Here is a 23,089-nt window from a genome sequence, read left to right as displayed (position 1 = left end):
TGAAATGAATAGCAGGTTTTCGTTTTGGTTTTTTTTGCATTTTAATTTTCATTTATCATTGTTGTAGATCTTAAGTTAGTCTCAGTGTGTCCAATTGGAAAAATGTGTTGTCTATAGACTGAATAAAGAAATGTTTAAAGATTTTCAAAACAATAAAGTGTGTATACATCTACATGCATCTACAGCCTGGTGCCTTAACTAAGTCCCAGAGGAAAATAGAGAATTTAATGTGAGTGAACAGATTTGTTTGTTTTTATCACCATCTCTGCAAAGTTTAAGTACCAAATAGATCATAAATAGCCCATTGCAGAGTAGTCACCTTGTGGTAAAATATATAAATGAATTCTTGTGTTGAAGGGGTAATTTAGACTTTGCAGGCTGTGTTCCCTTCATTTATTTGACTTTGGCACTGAAGCGTACCTACAAGGTTAAATGTCAACCTCTTTTTACGGTTTTTACATACATGTTCAATGAACTCTGTTAAAGTGTAGTTTTTAAATTAACTGACAGGTACCAAAAGGGTAAAAAGGCCTTTGATTCCCTACACTGTTCATACCCAAGACTGAAAACCTTAACCTCCTGGTTACTGAATAAAGCCACAACAGTAAAAAACGTATCACTATAGAGTATATCACATAATAACAGCAAACACTGCAAACTATACTTTATATTTTGTTCAACATGCCATCATTTCTGCAATTAACTTGAGCAATTAAGTTTAGTGACTTAATTTAGTGACATTATTGTTGTAGATTGTTCTTAAAAACAACAGTCCTTTCCTTCACTGTAAACTTTATCATTTTATTGTACTATATTATATTTTGTTTTGTGTTTTTTTAACCACACTATTTGTTCATATTGTAGCCAACTAGGGTCCCCCCTCAGAAGAAGTCTAACAGCCAAAATTGTTGTTCCTCAATGTGTTTGATTAGCCTTTCAGGTAAAAAGCATCACAGCAGATTATGTTTCCATCCCCACTTAAATAACTCAAAGTATAACCATACTGACTGAAACAACAGATGGAATGAGGAAACAATCTGAAAACTATAAAGGACAAAACATCAAAAACAATAGTATTAGTAACACTGCAGAAACCTGCAAAAGATATTAATGTCCATCAATCTGTTGCTCCTGTACATGCTGCGAGGCTTCTCTCTACACCGTCTCCCCAGAACACAAAAACATTAATCATGTAATTATTCCAGAACAGATAGTGTAGATGGAAACAACACAACTCACTTAACTATACAATGGCCTGCACATTTCTGTCTATCATGGTGAGAGCATGTACAGGCAAGTATCAACATCTGCTCTCAGAGGGCACTGCATGTTTTCAACTATTCTGTTTGAATGCAAAACTTAACAGCACTAATGATATCACGTGTTTGCCTGAACCATTAATAAACAGCTGTGTTGTAATATTTTATAGAAATAGTTTCTCTGTCTTAGCTGTGTCTTTTACTCATTGTTATTGCTCCTGGAGGCATTGCGTTTTTAGGTTCTACATCCATCTCATTCTCATTAACAGAATATCCCAAAAAATCTGAAGGGATTTTTTTTTTTTTTAATTTGGCACAAACGTTCCCTGAGACTCAGGGATTAACTGCTTAGATTTTCCTGGTCAAAAGTTAAGGTGACCATGACCTCATCTTTCTCTTTCTCATGAATGGGATCTTTCGAGAGCACCTTGAGTGAATTTCTTCAGATTTTCCAAAAACATCCACTTGGACTCAGTGATGAACGGATAAGAATTTTGTGATCAAAAGTCAAGGTCAATATGATCACACAATGTGATTTGGGCCATAACTCAAGAAATCTTATGGTAATTATGACAAAATTTTACACAGATGTCTAATAAGATAAAATGATGAAGTGATGACATTTTATATCCAAAAGGTCCCAGTCAACTTCACTGTGACATCATAATGTTCTGCATAAACACTCAAACAACTCATAACTAATGTCATAACTCAGGAACAGAAGGGGAGACATTTGGTCAGATGCTGAATTGATGACACTAATCGTGGGCGCCCACCATGAAACTGTGCTGATTGTATAGATCATCTGTGGGAAAAGTGTGTGTGAAGCATCCGTGTATTCACAGACGTAGATGTAAACCGTAAATGCAACTTGACTGGTTCCTGGAAAACCGCAAGGTAGTAATTCTAGTCGTTTCCTTGTTTTTGCAAATATGACACTCAGCAACGTGGAGATGCATAGAAAAGATATGAATATCTTCCACTTGAGGGCATTTCTGCATTGGATAAAACAGCAGCTTACATACACAGAGACTAGAAAGGATTTATGGTTTAACTTGTTAAAATGTTCCCAGTGATGTTTCTCCCCTCGCTAAAACTGTTATATTGAATAGCAGAGCAAATTCCAGCTGAAACCAAGCGGCACAGACGAGAGAGTCTGGTTTCAAGTAAAATAAAATATGTGTTCATATTTAATCAGATGGGATCCAGTCTGAGACTACTCCAGACACAGCAACTTACATAAATCCCTTTGGAGGAGTCTTCTGAGAGGGTGAAAAATGTTATGAAGTTGTGCCAGGCAGCAAGACTTGTGAATGAAGAGACTGAATGAGGGTAACACAACTTTGCTTTATCAGATATACCTCAAGGATGTGAGTAGAAACAAACAGACTATGTTACACCAAATATGTTCTGCATATGCAGTAAGTGGAAGATGATTTAAAAAGCACTAATATCAGAAAGGACAGAATATAAAACAAACTTGAATCTATTTATTAATATGAGCTCCTTAATTACTCAACAAGTTTCGACCAGTCACTGAATGTAGAAAACCAGATGTCTGATACTGACACCGACATACTGCATAACTCATAAGAGTTGCATCGCTAAATATTTCATCCCGCTCTGAATTGCAGCTAAGTGTCATGCACAGTTAGCAATTGTTAAGTCCTCTCCTGCGATGTTGCATCACAAAGCTATTCTTGTCTCCCAATGAAGTAAGCGGTCTGATGCCTTTATTATTTATCTCGATTTGAGTGACTGGTGTATTTTAGTCCGCTCTACACTTGCTTTCCTATGTCTCTGTGATTACAGATGAAGTAGCTGCAGTTAGGGGAATTTGTGATTTTCCGAAAGGGCAAAAAAAGGAGACACAGCTGAAATGATCTAGTTCATGACACTTAAATTGTGCCAAAACCTTCAAGTTTTAATTTAAATATGAGAATCAGCTCATGAATACCCACCTTGTCTATGTGTTTAGTTGTAAACTTCAAACAGAGAATAAAACTAGAATAACCACTGCACAGTTGTATGCACCAGTCTGGATGGATGTATGGACTTACAGATGGACAACTCCAAAATATAATGCCTTTGGCCACAGCTATTGCTGGCGCGTGGGCATAAAAAAAAAAAGAAAAAGTAAGAGGATCTGACCTCAGTGTGTCCTTAATGGCATCTTTGACTCTTCCGCGCACTGCAATGTAGAAGCACCTCAGCATATAAGTGTATGAAATGAATGTTTTTTGTAAATATTTCTATAATGTGGGTCCAAAATTAATATTTTAATCCATGCACTCTAAACACAGCAATATGCAAGCAGTTTAGCTTTTCACACATTCAATTTAGCATTAGTTATTATAGAGAAGAAAGACTCACTTTGGTAAATGAACTACAAGCGAAAGGCTACAAGGCTACCCTTCACAACCCCTGGAACCACCATATCTGACCAATCGTCTTTCTGCCTGTGTTCTTTGAGCCAATCACTCTCAGGAACCTAATCTTTCTGACCTGCTTTTGCACCAACCACCACCTCCCCAACACCACCATGACCTCCAGGATGTTCAAAAAGATTTAACTTAGAGTTTCCATCAACCACCTGCTGGCTTCACTCAGCCACCATCAGCATCTTGACTTCAGGGGATCGCCTATCTTCATATGGGCCTCAGCTTAAGAAAGTCTAAATGCCAAAGTCTCTCTCTGACCTCAAAAAACATCATTACACCCTTCAAATTAATCTCTTCTGTCTTAGGCATTCTGGCAGCTCCAGTTGTGTGTTTAAAAATATTTATCTGTACTATTCCAGTGTGTCCATCGAAATGTCCTGTTTTACTTCTAGGAACTTCAAAACAACCATTTATATCCTCGGGTGAAACAACATCCTGGTCCACCAAACCCCGGGGACAAAGGCTTAAACTCTCGGCACTTTAAAAACATGTTAAAAAAAACTACTACTGGCAATTTTGTGTTTGATGTTAGGTTTACAATTTTGTTCTTTCTCAATAAAAACAAAAATCCCATAACAGATGATACAAAGTAAGACTTACAGTGCAGAGGTCCAAGTGTTCCTGATACAAAACAATTTATTTGCAGACAATAACTGACATCAAAAGGTCAGCTCCATCTAACAAGCTAACAGGTGACCTTGCCACGAGGCAGTGGGACCATAATGACGGGATGAGGCTCTGTATTTGCTGAGTATGGAGTTTAATGCCCTGCTCTGAAGGTTATCTAGGTTTAAATGTTTTCAAAGAACGGCAATTGAGCCTCTACTACATGGGCTTACACCTGACAATAAGTAGCTGACCCTCTTTTATCCACAGAAACATAGAATGAGATAGAGGGCATCTTGCACTTTCTAAAAGCCTCCCTGATAGGAGTTTGTCCAGGTGATTTAAAATAAGCATGGAAGAATCTGCAGCAGAAATCCTTTCTGCTACTAAAACAGTGTCAGTAGCCTGAGTGATGAAAGTATGACTTGATATGATAACTTCAAACATGAATTTATCTTCCCTCAGTGATCCTATCTATCATAAGAAAACACACTCAGTTCAGCTCACTTTAATTTCTCACTTTGAAAATAAATGGCTTTACAGTTCTGTAGTTTTAGCTGAGCAAAACGATGGTCTTCCACACACAGAAGAACTTGTCATATCCCTCAAAGCCTCTGCTTTTAGGGCGGGATAAGCCTGCAAGTCCTGCTAATGAGCCTGAAATGGAGCTGAGGAGGTAATTGCGTGTGAAAAGGGCAATGTGCTGAAGAACATAAGAGGCCATAAAATGAGGAGGAGCCCATTACAGCCAAACTAAGACATTTCAACTGGAAAATAGCTTGAAGTAAGACGGCGGATTTTCAGCTGGGGTGGAACACCTGATTACCTGGGGTTAATGACCAACAGAGGCCCATGATGGAGAATATGTGGAACATACGACAGAGATGTGGCTGACTGATTTCCAGCACTCTACCTCCCATAATTCAGAGTATTTTTTTGCTTTATTAAGTCGTAAGAGAAGCTGAGAGAAAGCTTTTGGGGGAGATTCGGTTCTTGATCAACTGTGGCTACAAAACAGAAATCTTTAGGCAGAAGTCAGTTTAGAAAAAAAAGCACACAATGTCTGCTGATGTACAGTTCTGCAACAAGTTCACATCCCCTTTTGTGACTCTTGACAAAAGTCATTCTGGGAAATTGCCAAGTACAAGTGGATGTAGCGGGCTGAGGAAAATTGCATAAAGTAATGACAGTTCTGCTTCAATCACGCTGACCACCACTATTTCATGATAAACATTGGGCATTTTTTACTTTAAAAAACCCCATTTAATAATAATTTCAAGGCTCTATTAAACTGTCATTCATTTTTATTAGTATGAGTAGTGGGATCCCACGTGACCGCAACATTTTCTGTTAGCACAGATTAGAAAGATTTTTGATTTCCGAGTTCTTGTCCTTTCTAGAGACATTACAAATTACGATGCAGCTATCAGAGATTAGTAGTACTTGAATCAAAATCTGATGAGAGCTGTTTGGTTAAGCTGTCAATCACATTGGATCAAACTACACCCCCATAGTCCTGGTGTAGCAGATTAGCTAAGTTTTTAGTGTTAACCCTTTAAAATCTGGACTGGACTGATCACTTTTCTTGTGCTTCTGTCGGATGCCTTTCAAAAGTATTTCAACTTTGAACTCAGAGCAATTTGGGGTGATTTCTTTCAATAACATGGAAAAAATGGTGGAAAACAACAAGATTTAAACACACCGCGAGACAGCTAGATTAAGTATGTAATTATACAAAAGCAAATCACTGTCAAATACGGGAAACACAACACATCGACAGGGGGAACAGACTTTGACACTAACGCTGATGTGCTGATGACACTACCGCTCATCCCAGCGCAAGCAGTAGTGGAGAAAGCAGAAAGCGAGAGAGCAAATTTCTCAAAGAGGGAGAAGGAGTAGAACTTCTACAAGCTCAGTTTTTTTTACTATTATGTGGTAAATTTCAAACATTTTTCAGGGGCATTAATATTGCCCCTGAAATATTGAGAGTCTAATTACCCCCTGCAATGTGACAGGATCGCCAGTGCTGCAGAATCAACACTAAACTACAGCCATGTGCTGCTTTCAGACCGTGGTTTTGGTTGACATGGCTGTCAGGTTGACTACCTACAGCTCTCACCATATAAAACCAAAGGCTGTCACTCTGAACAAACAAGCTCAGACAAACTGACAATATGTTATAGCATGAAGACAAGGTCAATGATTGGCTACTGAATAACATGAAACATCTAGCAGACCCAGACATTATTTGCCAGAATAGGCCAGAGATAAAAAAAGCAAGTGAATACTGGACTTACATTGGAAGGTTGTGACTGTCGCTGTACGGGTCTTGTCATGGCTCTGCTGTCATGAGGCTGTCTTGGCATCTTTCAATCGCATAATAGTCAAATGCAGCTTTAATGGCCACATCACCTGTGGACATAAAGGAAATACTATAGTGACTTAAGAGCTGTAAAACCCCCTTTCTTTAATTTCCCATGCTTTCACAATACATACTGTCTATATTCTGCATTCAGACTTTCTAAGTACATATCTTACAAATAATGGTAATAATTCATGCCTTGAGCTTTGAATGACTGTGTTGATCATCATGTCTTACACATGGACAGACAGATGTCTTATCTTGGCTCAGTGGACTCAGTCCTACAGCTGCCCTCCAGCCTCCACAAGCCTCCTTATAAATAGCCTGAAAGCACAGATGAGATACAGTAAAGAAAATACCAAAGCTCAGGACAATTATTTGAGCCACAAATGATAAATGTTCCCTCAAAATCTCCCTTAAGTACCAGGTAAAAGCTCCCTGGGACTTCTTTCGTTCCTGTGCACAATGGTAAAAAGACAGCCTGGAACAAACTGTCCAATCATTAAGTTCGTTAGATATCTTAGATAACTACCTCCCAGATATTAGACGCAGGGTCTGCAAGGGCTTCATTTGCATATCAACACAAAGTTTACTCTGTGCCATATTTCATAAAGACACAGAACACCTGCCACCCCAAAATCATCTTCTGATGTCTTGCTTCGACTTTTAATCCTCTGTTTTTATCTGTCATCAGGAGGCTGTATATTATCCCTTTGAAACCTTGGCAAATTGGCTTGAATTCTCTTCAAAACATGGAAAGAAGGCAATGAACAATGAAAGAGGAAAGGATCAAAACATGAGCAAGAAATTAATTAAGAGTAGAAGAAAATTACCTACAAATTAGTTGCACCCACACACACAAAAAAAACATAAAAAACAATTAATATATGACCTTTAAAAGAGTGCTTAAAAGTTATAATAATTTTGTAACATGATTTGGAAAATGTAATTATGATAATTATAAATATAGTTTTTCCCAAGCTTCTTTTCTTTTTCCCTACATGTTTCTCACAAGCTTTTTGGGGATCATTTTTACTTTTTACTTTTCTACTTATTTCTACTTATTTCTTGCAATATGTGGAACATTTCCTACAAATTTGCTCATTGCCTTTTTTCCATGTTTTTGAAAAACAAAAAAAAAGTTATACCAATTTGCTCAGAATTTAAAGTTTTTAATAAACTTTATGTCACTCCAGGTTTCAACGGGCTAAACAAAATGAAAATTATCATGATTCAGGCTTTAAATCAGCAAGGACCAGCACATTGTTACCACATTCAAAGCAGCTTCCTCAGTCTTGTATTGTTTTGAAGCAATGGTCTTCATAAGTACAGAGAAATGAGAGCACATATGCACACAAGCAGCCTAACACACGCAGACAGCACTGAGGGGCAGTCCTGGCCTCTGGCGCTGGAAAACACAGCCACCTTGGCACTGGTGTCTCACGCAACCCCCCCCTACCCAACCTCCCACCCGAGGAGTCTCCAGCAGTGCCAGCTGAGTCCAATCTCTGCCTGCCAGCTGCACCCCCCCGGGCAGGCTGCAGCAACATGGAGCTGGGGTCACCATGACACCTTCTTACTCGCTGCTAAAAATGGAATCTGTCAGGTACTGATACTCGTCATGGTGGCACAGTGGACACAGGGAATACTAAATAGTTTTAATACCATATATTTGCATAAAACAATTTGCTCAAGACAAATCTATGAAAGTGATTATGTCCCTCAGTGAATAAATAGATTGGTAAACTGTCTCCATGGATTTCAATGTAACTTAAGTAACCTGTGCAAATCGGCTTGGTTTCTTTCAAAACATGCAAAGGAGGCAATAAACAATGACAAAAGAAATGATGCGAAAATTTGCAAGAAATAAGTAAAAAGTACCCAAAATTACCCAAAATTAAAAAATAAAATAAAAATAAATAACTAAATCACGATGTGCTTAAAAATTAAAATAATTCTGCAACATAATTTAAATAAGTAATTATGATCATTTTAAATATGTTTTTTTCCTAGCTTTTGTTTCCCTAATGCAGTTTTCCCTAGCTCTTTAAAACGAATTTTCTAAATCTATTAATTTCTTGCAATTTGTAAAAAACTTCTTACCAATTTGCTCATTGCCTTATTCCCTTATGTTTTGGAATGAAGTCACCCCGAATTGCTCAAATTTCAAAGGTTAAAATACTTTTGAAAGGCGTCTGAAAGCAGCACAAGAAAAGTGATGTTGCTCCAGGTTTCAAAGGGTTAATGCAAAATATAAATCAACTTATTAAATATTATGTAAAATTATAGATTAGGCAACCCAGCAGTTTCTTAAGCAATAAATTGAGCTCCACCTTACGAACTGCAACATTAAAGTGATGAAGACATTAATGCATCAATAATTACAATCCTATCATATAAAATGCATTATTCTTTAACGGACCATTCTGCATACAGAACACTTTCACTTCTCTTACTTTAAAAATATTTGAGTGCTAGGTTGCAACAGTCGGAGATTTTCATGGTACAAAAACCTTTTCAGAAAATATTGTGGTTTCATGGTATTACAGACTTTTATTATCCTCAGATTATTTGAGAACTTTGCCCACCACTTTACTGCCACTGTGTTAGAAGCACATGGTTGTTAATGATATGGTAGTTGGGATGATTACTGTGTTCGCAACCATGGCTGAACAAAAAAAGTCAAACAGTGGCCCCCGCAGAAACTTTATCAACTGCAAAACAACAACAAATCTGAGGAAAATCATCACACTTCTTTCCACAGTTTTGCTGCGTAGTGAGAAAATATCACATAATGGCTGTACATGACAAACATCAACAAAGCCCACTCTAAGGATCTAACAAATACCTCAGACAAAATAAATGTTTTCTTGCATGTGGCCCACTGATGCTGACATTAAATGTAAAAATAAAACACCACTTTTTAGGCTTTTTTTTTTTTAGGCCTACAGAGGGAGTTTTCCTTATTTTTGCATGTAAAGACCAATTTTCACCCAGAGGCACCCCTGGGAAAATGTTTAAGATACCAACATAAAATGATCAATACACAGTGAGATGTGTCTGTGCACTGAGAAAATGTTAAAGGTGAGAATACAAACACAGCTGATGTGACATGTATGGTCATGTTTGAAAAATGTATGCAAACTTATGCAATCTATAACAACCTATAACTACAGTAATCGCAGCATTTGTAACTACAGAATATAAACAGTCCCTGAGGTAAATGTTGGAAAAAAAGGAAGTGAAAAATGTTCAAGCGCCTGAGCTGATGAGAAGATGAATCTTGGATGATACTTTGAATAACGATGCCAACGACCCAGCTGCCAAAACAAGAAGAAATAATGGCTTCAAATAATGACTTGTCAGGATTTGTATGAGGAAATGAGACCAAAATAGCTCTACTTGAAAAAAAAGAAAAGACATGCCTATTTTTACTCTGTCCTCTTCTGCTTTGTCTAATTTTAGTTAAGAATTACTCTTGCTGGCTGCCCAGGCAGAGGTCTCATCCATCTGCACAAGGGTGTTTAAAAAAAAATTACAGGAACAACTCTGTCATCCACATCTTAACACCTGGAGCCACACAGAATGCTTAGTTTTCAAAGTCGCATTGTTTTGTTTATTTAGAGGTCAGTTTGAGTCACTAGATTAGAGGGAAGTTTAAGATATTTTGGGATATATGATGTCACTCTAAAACAAACCAGTGATAATGGCGTCATTGACTTAATGAGCTGTTTCACCTTTGCTGTACCCCACGTAGGCCTGGATGGTGTGGCATTAGCCCAGCGTACAGGACACCAGAGACCACTTTGCCATTCAACTTCCTGATTCACGGGCGAAACATTTGGCTCTTAATTGGCCATTTGCAATTAGAGCGACTCTGTCTCCTCTATTCTCCTACCCCACAGGACTGCTCTGTGGGTCAACTCTGAGTAAAGGTTTGGGGTTTAATTAGAAAGAAGTGAGCTATATGGCAGTTTTCAACATGACCTATAGATAATTCTATATCAAACTGTGCAGACTGTCAGTATATTTCTATGCTGTGTTGCTTACAGTCACTCACTTTCATAAAAGGCGCAACTTAAAGTTTAAAAGAGCAATTAAGGGCTTGGCAACAACATTTTTAACTGGGGGATTTATATACAAGATTCAAGATTCAAAATTCACAAAACATTATTGTCTATCACATAGTGATAACATTGCCTTTGGTTTGGGGTTCAAACAACTTGAGAAAAAAAAGCATTCACACCTATGAGGCTCACACAAAATCACACAACAGTTCAAAAACATGGCTACATTAAAAAAGTAGTGACTATGTTGCCTTCTTTAAAAAGTGTATTGCTATGGGAATAAAAAAAAGGTTCTTGCAAGTTCTCCTTTTGTGTTCTGATCGGTGGTTTCTTCACACTATGTTATATGCATACACTGTAAAATAATGGATGTAGCCACCATGATGTCACGCATTGGTTTGTGGACTCTAAGCGTCTAGTTTGGCATTGTGGCTGTCACTATCTTGAATTTTTGGAGCCACTGATGACCACATTTGCACGAGAGGAGCTGAGGAGGAGCAAGGGCTGGGTATGACTGAAAACCTGAGGACACCATCAGCAGTCAGCCTGTCCCGAAAAACGGCCACGCCCTTAATAATGTGTACTTAGAGCCTTAAAAACATTTAAATGGGTGAATTATATAAAAATTCAGCCCCTGTACAGTTGTCATCAATGTTGAATTTAGCTATAGAGACCAAAACCATTTCCTGCACCAGACTGTAAACATGTTTATTTCTGCTGTACAGTTGAGATTAAGGACAAAAATGAAAGACTCATCTACTGCGAAGAGAAGTATCCTGAGTGAACATTAATATTTAAAGTGATAAATAAACTGCTAGAAGAGTAACAGTATTAAAATCAGAGATTAAAGTCAATATACATCTTAATTTACCTACTGTATATATATTAAGATTGTTTCTGAAGGAAAATTTGTTCAGAACAACTGCCAAAATAAATCAGTGTAACATATCTTTAAACTACACACATTAAACCTTTATTAACCAGTATTTTGATTTTTAACATTCAATAAAATGGCCTTTAAATCTGGAAGAAGCTTTTAATGAGCAATTTCCACTGAACTCTGCAGCCCTACAGCAATATAAACCTCATTTAGCGTGTTTTATTGTGGGTTTATGGCTCAAATATTTGTTATTTGGTTATATCTGGGGTGTTTTTTTTAGTTTTCTTTAAAGCAGCTTTTACAAGCTCAGTTTCTGCTACATTCTTAGTTAGCAATTAGCTTGTGGAGAAAGTCAAACATCTTCAAGCTGAATATGTAGATATTTGTCTCAGGAGTTCGTGGTGAGCAAACCAGTACAAAGAAAAGTGAATTTTGGGGGAAAAATTGTCAGGTGGACAGAAACACATCATTGCTAATGTCTGCTGGAGGTGCAACTGTGAATATTTTATACCTGACATAAACTGATAATGAGGTGGTAGCTGTATTTTGATATTTTTTGCCCCCTAGTGGCCAAATTATGGTAATTATTATGGATACAGTATTTTTATAAGCATGTGGCAGTTTAATGCAACCAATTTCTCACTTAATTTCTGACAAACACTTATGCAAAGTAAAAGTTAGAACTGTTTATCTTTAAAAATAGGAACCTACATTGCACACAATATATATATATCACCTACAGACATCCATTCACACAGCCACATTTTAATAATAAACAAGCAGGCAAAACAATAGAAACCCTAGATTAAAACAATAAAAACCCTAATGGGCTGTTACATTTGCATTTTACACACAAAACATACACTTTGACACAAAATAAGAGAAAATAATAACTTTTAAAGTGATTTATATGCATTCTCTGTCCTTAGTTGCACTTCCTCATGTTCAAAATGAAAGCTGGACATTTTTAGATAAGAATATCACCATTCTGTCAAATTAGAATCAAACGTTATGAGACGGGCAATGAAATCCTCCAAACAATCCAACAACAAAGACTCATCAGTCAAACTGCCTCGAATAGGACGGCCAGTGCAGATGATTATATCACACTGCACAACGAACATACATGCACGCACACACACACACACACACACACACACACACACACTCACAAACGTGTATAACTGTAGTTAAAATCTCTCATCTTGTGCAGAAGAATCTTTCTTTCTTTCTTTCATAACAGGATGTTTGTTTATAATGTATATCAGAATTTGAGATTCTTATTTCATTAACATCTCTGAAGAGTTGAAATAGGTTCATTACAGAAAGAGGGCACAAATGCCTTCTTTGGAGGTTTGCTTGTAAATTTGCAAGATACAGATTTCCGCTTGTTTCAAAATATATCAGAAATAAAAATATATATTGAAAAATAAAAATTGCTTTGTGCATCCACCAGTCTTTAAGGTGTTCAGGCTCATTCACAAGAGAATCAGCAAATCCTCACATCTAAGAAACAGGAACCTGACAGTGATATTTAAGCTCACCACTATTATTTCATTATCAAAATAGTTGCTTATTAGTTTTAAAGCGTGCTACCTGAAAATGCAAGATGTATTTTCTATAATCTGTTTTCTTGTTCTCATTTGTTGTTTATTAAATGTATCCGTCTTTAGGCTTTTATCCGTCACCCAGGTATCTTGGATAAACAAGCAACTCTATCGAGAAGGTGCCTTTAAGGTTATACAGCTCAGGCCTGATGACGCAGCAGCCTGGATCACAACATCCTCACTGTAAATGCATTTGTGTAGATGTGGTGAGGTGTCACCTCAGCTAGAAATCAATCGTACTGTGCCTCCACTGTAGTCTCCCAGGAGCTGCTGTTCCTCCACCCTGCAGTGCCACACCGCTCGCCCAGCACCAAGGATGAGCGCTGCTGTATCTGGACTATCTGGTAAACTGTTGTATTGATGGTGCACAGAATAAAAAAAAGTATAGAATCTCGTATCAAGTGTAAAAGTGTTGTATCTCTTTTGCACAAACATTTGTAATGATGAAGACATCCAGTTTGTTGCGTGCGTTGTTCTCAGTGCCTCTCAGTCAGTGTGGAGTGAGAGTGCAGGGTGAGATGGAACAGCAGGTGATTTGGAGCCCAGCGGGTGGCCGTCATCAGACAGATTTACAGTTTGGACAATATCAGCATCCACATGATTTGTCTCTGCACGCAATATTCTCTGCCAAAGTCCAGATAAAATTAGTGTGATTGTCAGATTATCTGTTTGAGGAGAACAGGTTTCATTTCAGATGTCTTCTTAAAACCTCAGCTTGAGGAATATTCTAAATCAGCCAACTTCTGAGTTAATTCAATGAATAACACTGCCTGAAGTAAATTTAGTTCAGATTTAATTGCAGTGCCATTTGAGTCAGCCTGGCTGCCAGAAGAATATGTTGAAATTGTATATTTCTGCAAACAGACATGTTACATATGTACGTTTGATACACAATAAATTAATATTTCCAAAGTGACTTCTCTTAGTTTTTATTAGCTGACTTTTGTCAGCTGGAGGTGGAAGGGATGGTGGATGTCTTGCAGCCTAGGTGAGACACCTGCCAAGCTGTAGACCACTAATCAAGACCAACAAACAGCAAAACCAATTCATCTCTGTGTTTTCATTTACTTTTTCATTAAAAAAAAGTTGTTTTTTTTAAAAAAATGAAACATTGCTACGTTTCCTGCTTCACCTGCCTTGATTGTGCCACCAAAGCCATGTCTCTTTTTTCTTTTTTTTTCTAAACCAAATGTTTTTGTGCCTTAATCCAACCACAAGTTAACCACAGCACTGTTGAAATGTAAGGAAATGTTAAGCTTTACATAATCACTACTTGACAATGTAAAAATGTAACATATCCTTGGTTTCTAGAAACAGACAATGCCAAAAGTTATTCTGACAATTGGGTTGTGTGCATGGTATGTCAATCTTGATTTTCGAACATCTTTCAATTCAGCATTTTAAAAGATTCAGATTTTTTTTGTATGGGAGCCCAGTCTATCAAAAAAGGAAGGCCTGTGCCATGTTTTACATACTACATAGAAGCACTGATGTAATACTATGCATGTGTTATACATTAAAAGAAATAATGGTTTTGAATCTATGACCTTCTCTTGCCCTTCTCTGCTGAATTTTCTGATTTAAATTATTTTTTTAAACAAAAGTTTTTAAAGCTGAATTATTTTTGTTATGATGCTCATATTGAATAAATGTATTTCTATTAACAATGTTATGTGAAAGGGTTTATTTGGATAACGCATTTACTCTTGTTTATCACATGAAAAGGGCAACATTAGTTCAAATCCCAAAGAAACTAGCAAAACAGACAAATGTTTGATTGCTCAGTGAACTCTGGTGCCAAATGTCAGCTCCTCAGGAAACTGTGAGGAAGTCTGATAATAAGTGTCAACGCTGACATGATGTACTTTTACACAAAAGCTCTGATAATCTGTTATCCTGGTCTTGAAACCTGGAAACAAACTGAAAAGAGCCTCACAGAGAGTCTGTTAAGCTTTTGGCTACTGATCCTGTAAATACAATAAGATCAAATTTGAATCTTAACTACATATAATCCAGTTTATATATCATCTATGTACTGAAAAAGCAGCCATATATTTTACTCCTACGGTTGTAAACATCGTTGATGTACATAGACTTTTGCCAGCATAAAGATACAGTAAAACTCTGATTGATAGTACATCCCAACATGTTTAAGGAGACGCTTTCCTTTTCTTATTTGGATGACAATTTTTTTTCTTTTAAAGAATCACATACAAGTATTTGTGGTAATAGGATAACTTCAGGCTGTTTGTTTATGTTGCTATCATATCAGTTCCATCCTCCAACAAGCAACACTAATGCCAATAAAATTGCATGCATGCATTTCATACCTTACTCTAAGACAACATCCAGTCTCTCTCATTTGCTATCTTTGAACACACACATGCACGCACACGTACACACACACACACACACACACAAGCAAACACACGCACACACACTCTACCTAAGCCTCCCTTCTCAATGACATTCAGACGACCCATGAGGAGTCGTCTCGGCACACATATCAGCAGTGTCGGCCCAGCGAGGGGCCTGTCTGCTGTGTCAGGGTGCACCCAGAGTTAACCTTAGCGTGAGCATTAAGTAGCAATATAAATGGAGATTAGGCCCTCCAATGTTGAAAAGATAGAGTGCAAGGAAACAATACACGTCTCCAGATCAGTAACAATGATAAAAATGCCACGGAAATGACTGTCTGGATTATGTGCTTGTTGAGTGGATATAATCCTCAGAGTGGATGCCTCTTTTGAGAAATGTGCAGTAATTTCTTGATGTCTATGGTTAAAAAGGACTCTATTCTTTCAACCTGAATGATAGTTGTATTTTTTTACCTGAGGTTGCTGCAAACTCATTCAAACAGAGAGAATTTTGACCCTTTCCTAAGCCCCTCCCCTTTAGCAAGGTACCTACACTGTAACTAACGGCACGCCCTGAAGAAATGCTATCTAATTTGGAGGTGAAATGATAAAATGATTTCACAGAGAAGCACACAGAAAGGTCTACAAAATGTATTTGAAGGATATATCAAGGATGTCCACCTCACTCAGCAGCAAAAACAGGTTAAAAAGATAAAGTTAGAAGCTAAAACGTGCAGATCACAGTGTAACCACCACATCACCACCAAAAATTAAATTTAAGATAAACTGCACAGATATTCAATCAGCTGTGTGTGGCCATTTGTCATCGCAGTTTGTGCAGATAAACAGTGTTTGGCTTACCCCCTTGCCGCCATCAGCGCCTGGTCCTCCACAAGACCCCCCAAGTCCATCAGCTGGACAGGACTGTGATGGCACCAAGCTGGGTGAATATCCGCAAAGTTTCTCTGAATCTTTCCACTGTTCCTGTAGAGCAAGGTAGGACTTTACTCACTGTTATAATCATTAAAAAACAAAAGCAGCATGTGTTTACATTCATGATAGCATGATTTTCTAGGATGACTTCCTCTGGAAATGAGACACCAGTCAGTACAGAGACAAGATAGAAAGGTGCAAGTTGCTGTCTGACACAGCACACAGAGAAAGAAGTGGTATTTGTACTTCTTGCTGTTGACATATGCGATGTCTATCAGTTTCCAACACGTCAGGTGTGAGAGTTCAGAGATTTGCTTTGAGGATGTCTTGTCAGACTTGCTGGCACCGTTCCAGCATGAGAATACAAAAACATGGCACTTTCTGTCCCTTAAATATTGTTACCATATGTCCAAACACAGCTTACAGAAACAAAGAACTTACTGTAGGTAGATACATATTTATAAAAACGTAAGAAAAATCATACTTACAGTTCACCAGCTAAGTCAGCTAGCTAGCTAGTTAACGTTAGCTGCTAACCCTACACCTTTAAGGGTTTGGTTTTGGTTGTGGGGCAGGGAAGAAACATTTATCTCCTTCCAACCTCATGGGGTAACAAGTATAATTATTACATGTAACCCAGTCACAATGTTCAGCTCGAAATCCACAGAACCAGCCCGAAAAAGAAGAAATTCTGACAAAATGACATTAGCGTATAGAGCACAGCCGTGAAGCTGTCGCATCCCTGTTGGTACACTATGATTGGCCAATCTGCCCTGAAGGGCGGGACTCAGCAAAGGGTCAATTAGATATAAATAAATTGGAGTACCTCAAAATTGTACTAAAGTACAGTATATGAGTAAATGCACTTTGTTATTGTACATCACTGCATTCTGTTCATATGAAACACGAACATTCATCCTCATTTATAAACTGCACTGTAATAAAGAGTATGATTCTATGATTTATGATAATATGTGACTCCTGGGTGTAAGTTAAACAGCTGAAACTTGCCTCTCAGCCAGTGTGTGCTGGGAAATGCTCCAGCCCTCTGTGACCCTGCACAGAATAAGCAGGTACAGAAAATGGATGGATGTTTGCTGTTGTTTGTGTGGAGAGGGAGCATGACTCAGTGGTCAACCCCTGGGATCAGCAGGTTAGAGGGGAACCGTCTGTTTACAGAGCGCTCAAACGTCATATAACAATCTCACATCTCAGCCTGCCTGAACCTGCCACATTTCATTTGATGTTTGTTTATCAGACTGAGGTCGCACACCTCCTCCTCCTCCTCCTCAATCATAAAAACAAGACTTTTTCAAGACAAGGTACTCTGAACAATACATAGTTTCAACAAATTTGTTTTTGGTTCAAAACAAAGGGAATCATGCAAATGCTGCTTGCAGATGTATGCAAATCAATTATCACAGCAAGACCCAGTAACAAAAAGAAAACAACATGCATACAAATGAAACAAAAGTGCTGATAGACTGAGAAAGATTTAGATAAGAATAAAATAATAAGTGTCAAACAAGTATGGATCATATGACTTTAAGTAAACTAAATCAAGTGTGCATGTAAATATACATCAATAAATATAAAAACATATTTTGCTGGAATGTGGAGGGCAGCTCTGGAGATGGACCACAGTCAGCGGATGTAACGCCCAAGACACACTGCCTGTGTGAGCAGCAAGTGAGCATTGTGGAACCTGTTGTTGTTTTTTTCAGTGCCCATTGTAACACGTTAAAGCAGCCACACTGCCAGCATCAGCAGCGCTGGTCAGGTGCGTTTCAGCTGCAGCTGACATCTGACATCTAGGGAAGTGAGTGAAGTTTTTTTTCTCGTGATGCGCACGGTTGACACAGAAATGCACAGCATGAATGGTGTATTGATAATTATAGTGACATTATACCACCTTTTACAGCAGTTTGTGCATTGGCAAAGAGAAGGAGAGACTCTGCACTGTTAGGCTCTGAGATAACATTATCTTCTCTCTTCTGCTTAGAAGTGGTGAATTTACAGCTCACAGCAACTTAATATGACACAGTCTCTGCATTTGTTTGATATCTAGTGTCAGAAAAAAATGTTGTTGCACACTGCCAGTCTTTCAATAGCAGCGTTATATTGTTTAGTATGTTACACACATGCCACTGTCACACTGAGCGTCCCACTAAACCAAGCTCAAACTTCAAAACCTTACATGGAAAAACACGAACCATCAAATATCCGTAATGAACTGTCAAATCTGCTTTGACTGATATGATTCTGAGTCAGGTACAGCCATAAAATTAACATACCGAACCTTTAAAGGCCCTGACATACCGGACAATGGTGGGCTGCTGGTGGGCCGCTGGTCAATGTTGGGCCGTGTCCATTTCCCTAGTTGTCAGAATGTGTCCCACACTCTTGTGCATTAGTCAGCTTTTTTTTCCTCCCTGTTGGTTAACTGACAGTTCAGCTTTGCGCAAGAGGTGAGAAACGAAAGTGAGGAATGTAAACAAACAGCTAAAGTCAAGAGGCACTAAGACTACAATAAAACTTGTGGAGGTAAGATTTTTTTAGCCATTAAGCTCTTGAACAGAATTTTTTCCTGATGGTTTGTGTTGTTGTTCACTGGTGCAACATAAATGTGCTTTTTTCTTTAAATATTTCATTGTGTTGTTGATGTGCTAACTGGCTAACAAGCAGATTTCCCTTTTTTAATGACGAGTACAGACTACCGGCATCTGCTGGTATGGAGGGGTGTTTTTCTGTCATGCAGGCGCGTTGGGCGTTGGTTGTAGTCTTTGCAGTGTGCTCATGTGCAACTTTTTGGCTGAGACACAAGTGATGTGAGGCAACACAGCAGGCAGCTTTTGTCACTGCCAGTTAACTGATGTCAGTTTGGTGTGTCTGGGCCTTAAGAGACAATGAATCTCCACCTGCTTACGCCAAATGCGATAATGACTTAAGAGTAGTACATAAATCATGCAGTGGTCCATTAGATGTATTCAAATTTACAAGTCAATGAGCTGTATTCTCTCGTGTGCATCTCATGTGGACAGAACAGTTTTGTTAGTTGTTGATGTGCTTACACAACTAATACATCTCTACTACAGTGGCAGATTTTAATTCTGTCTCACTCCATTTGAATCTACATCCGTGGGTAAACCTCTCTGCTGCCACCAGACTTCTGTCACTCCTCTCACTGCTCTCACTGATACACAGACTAATACTGCACGAGTGTAGAGGACTTTGTATTAACCTGATAACCCTTTTAATTTCAAAAGAAGATGAAAACTTCAGCACTCTTTCTTGCTCACTGCTGGTATATTTATTCATTTCCGATGCTTAAAAATGTGTAAATTAATAAATATACCAGCGACGAGATGCTGTGTGGGAGTGTTTTTATTCAAGCTTTGCTTTCTCCGACATACGTCACATATTCAGGTGAGAAAAGATCAAATAAAATTTTAAACTAAAGTGAAGAACCTTTTTTGAGAATTACACATTTAGTCATGAGCTGCCCAGGATCTGAATTATTTTTTCTTTTGTTTTCCTAAAAAGAATTGTTTATCAGGCTACTTTTAAGCTGTAGATACATCAGTTGTTCACTCACTATAGTAGAAATCTAACTCAATCATTCCCTTCACATTTAGTTTGGATTTTCGTCATGACAATCCCCCAGTGAGAGAGACTAATTACCCGCGATGATTAGTGAAGAAATACGGGCTGTTGTCAGCTCACAGACTGAGGAGTTGCACAGAGTGACAGTAATGTGGCAGAGAAGTTTTAATGGATGAAGAGTATTTAAGAGCTGATGCACTTTGATGCAGAACTACAGGCTAAACAGCCTGATTGTGTTAAAATTCAGTTTGAACTCCTCAAATATTAAACCCTACCATCAACCTGCAGCTCAGTCACTGTGATCCATGCCCAAGATAGGCATGATTACACTTCAAATTCACGTACTGATCTCTTTTTCAGTTGCAGCAATCAGAGTTTCTGATTGAGACACTTGCGTCACAACTTAAACCAGTGGTCAAGGTTTCTTCAGCGTTTGGTGGTTGCAGTCATCTCAACAAGAAAGAAAATGCAAATGAAGTGCAACAACATCTTGAGGCCTTTCAGGCAAGTGCCTGCAAGGTCACATTACTGGTGGTAAGTGGACTACTTGAATTTTCATGAAGTGAACACATTACTGATGTGAGGTCAGGAGCTTTCTCAACGGCTTTGAGTGTATGCCACGGGGATAGCCTTTTAAAACACAGTATGTTTGTTGTTTTATTTAGTATATAATCTCTATTAACAGATTCTGCATATCCCTGCTGTCTCTCTCTGTCTCTGCCGTCCGCTGAGCAGTGGCTCTCACTTGTTTGTTGAATGTAGCCTCTGTATAATACATCATGTTTCTGTTAACATGCAATTAATGGTAACACAGGAAACAGAAAAGAAAAGTTATGGTAATCTTTTAAAAGTACAGACTGCTCTTTGTAAATTGCACTACTACGACTGCTTGTTGACTGTTATAGCAAGACATCACCTCAGTGAATTTGTGACTTATCGCAAATCACTTTGCTTATACAGAAGTTAGCCGGCTACAACGGTTGCTATGGCAACAGTACCCATAAAAATGGTTGCTGCTTTTTTCATAGTGGCCAAACAGTGGAATTACAACCCCCAAATCTGTCACTTTATGCCATTGTGCCCCACAACACTTTGTAAACTTATGTCAATCATTTCTTTGAGTGCTATAACTTCATGAAATGACTTGTTTCACTATCAGGGTCTGATCCATTCAGTCTGATGACATCTGCAAAGTCTGGAAGAGCCACACAATGAAATCCTTTTATCCTCATTTAAGTTATCAGAGTGTTGAACTGGAAGTAGCCAGCTTGGACAGGGGAAGTCTCTTGTGTACTTGCTCTATGGGCCCAACGATGCAGAAGCAGCGCCGACCATTCAGGTAATTCTACACACAACATTTTAACAATTTTGCCCTCATAAGCCACGAAGCAACTTTCATAGAAATGAAGGGGTCCCGCCCCTTAACATGTTGAACAGCAGGTAAACAGTCCATGTGGAGAGACAGAATAGTCTCTAAGACTAAGACACATTAGTTGAAGTTCAAATTCAGAGTCCATCAGCTATAGTCTGACAATGATTTTATATATATATATATATATATATATATATATATATATTATCTGATCTCGGATATTTGTTTACAGAGATTAGCTGAAATGGCAGGTGCATAAAAGTCTAGGCTCAAATATTGTCTGGCTACATCGCATCAGCCAGAAATATTGGCCCTCACCCCCAGAGACTTTATCGCCACTGATAGTCGATTGGTTTTGAGATTGTGTCCTGTGGCTAATACTCAAAATCAGTAAGGTTTGCAACCACAATGCAAGGTGCTTCATCACTTTTCTTTTCTAACTATTAACCGGCTTTTGTTATTTTATCCCCATTAAAAATAAATATGCATATGTACACACACACCAGAAACAGGAGCAAGCTGTTCCCATATAAACCATTTCTATCTGCATAGAATAGCTATGTGTGTATATGTGGATATTTGTTGTTGCTCACACACAGGAGACTTGTTCAGAATGAAGAGAGAACTGTGAATTCCCTTAGAGGCAATACAGCGGACTTGCCAGTGTTACGTAAGGCAGTGATTGCTCCTTTTAAAGACACTGGCTCCTCTGTGCTTTCCTCAACTCCTGGCTCACATTTCTACATTGGCAAAGATTGGATCTATTACATGCTGAGATGTCAGTCGCTTGGCTCTAACTTGGAAACAATGGAATGAATGGACCAGATTTATCACAGATTTTTCTCAGTTCTTAAGGGAAAAAGGACACTCGCCTTTAATCTGTAAGAGGCTGTACCCCTCCTACTGTGAGAGGAAGTAATGTTTATAATCCTTACAGACACAAGTTTATCAAAGTTGCGGTGTTAGTGATGGAGCATCCTCACAGCACTGTCCTTCATCAGAATCAGTTCAGACTAGTTGGAAAGAAAACCCACCCTCAGATGACATGTAGTTTACTTATGATACATAAGCGATCGTCTATACAGAAAATACTAGTGATGTTTTTGGGATACATACTTTCTCTTGATTTGTGTCAGCTACTTGAAGTTGTTCTTGATCGGTCTGAATTCGTAGTATTTTCCAGCGTTAATTCATGCTTTCTTATGGATTCTACTGTTGTGAGCAAAGTCCAACATCTCTCCAAGATTAATATCAGAACCAAAACTAAAACAAACCCACAAACATATTTAACCATAATTTTAAAAATTATTATCCTCAACTTAAATCTTGATCCAGGTCACAGCTCAGGTGGGCATAGGAATACAGAAGCTATATGGTTGAGAAATACAGCACCAAAAAAAGGGCTGTGTGACTGCAAGATCATATGGTGAAAATACTCTCAATAAAGCATGAACTTAGTCTGATATAGTTTTCTTTATGTAGGCCTTTTTATGATGTGGCTAAAATATGTATTGATATCGACTCTCCTATACTGCAGTTTTCCCAGGACATTATACCCTATCCATCCATCCAAAAAAATCCACACTTTCAAGTGGCTTA

The 23,089-nt window shown here is 38.2% G+C and overlaps 1 long non-coding RNA gene across 1 annotated transcript in view; it reads right to left on the bottom strand.

Moving 5' to 3' along the window:
- Positions 1-16,468: 16,468 nt before the first annotated feature.
- Positions 16,469-23,089, bottom strand: part of LOC148189563 (uncharacterized) — a 157,174-nt gene continuing 150,553 nt past the window's right edge. Inside the window, exon 5 of the long non-coding RNA XR_015776611.1 lies at positions 16,469-16,566. This is a non-coding gene — a long non-coding RNA (uncharacterized LOC148189563). The remainder of the gene's footprint in view (positions 16,567-23,089) is intronic.

The sequence above is a fragment of the Plectropomus leopardus genome, chromosome 5, assembly GCF_026936395.1.
Source record: "Plectropomus leopardus strain MGB_pleo_1.0 chromosome 5, ASM2693639v1, whole genome shotgun sequence".
Classification (NCBI taxonomy): Eukaryota; Metazoa; Chordata; class Actinopteri; order Perciformes; family Serranidae; genus Plectropomus; species Plectropomus leopardus.
The sequence above is the reverse complement of the archived record's forward strand: the minus strand, read 5'-3'. Positions and strand labels throughout refer to the sequence as shown.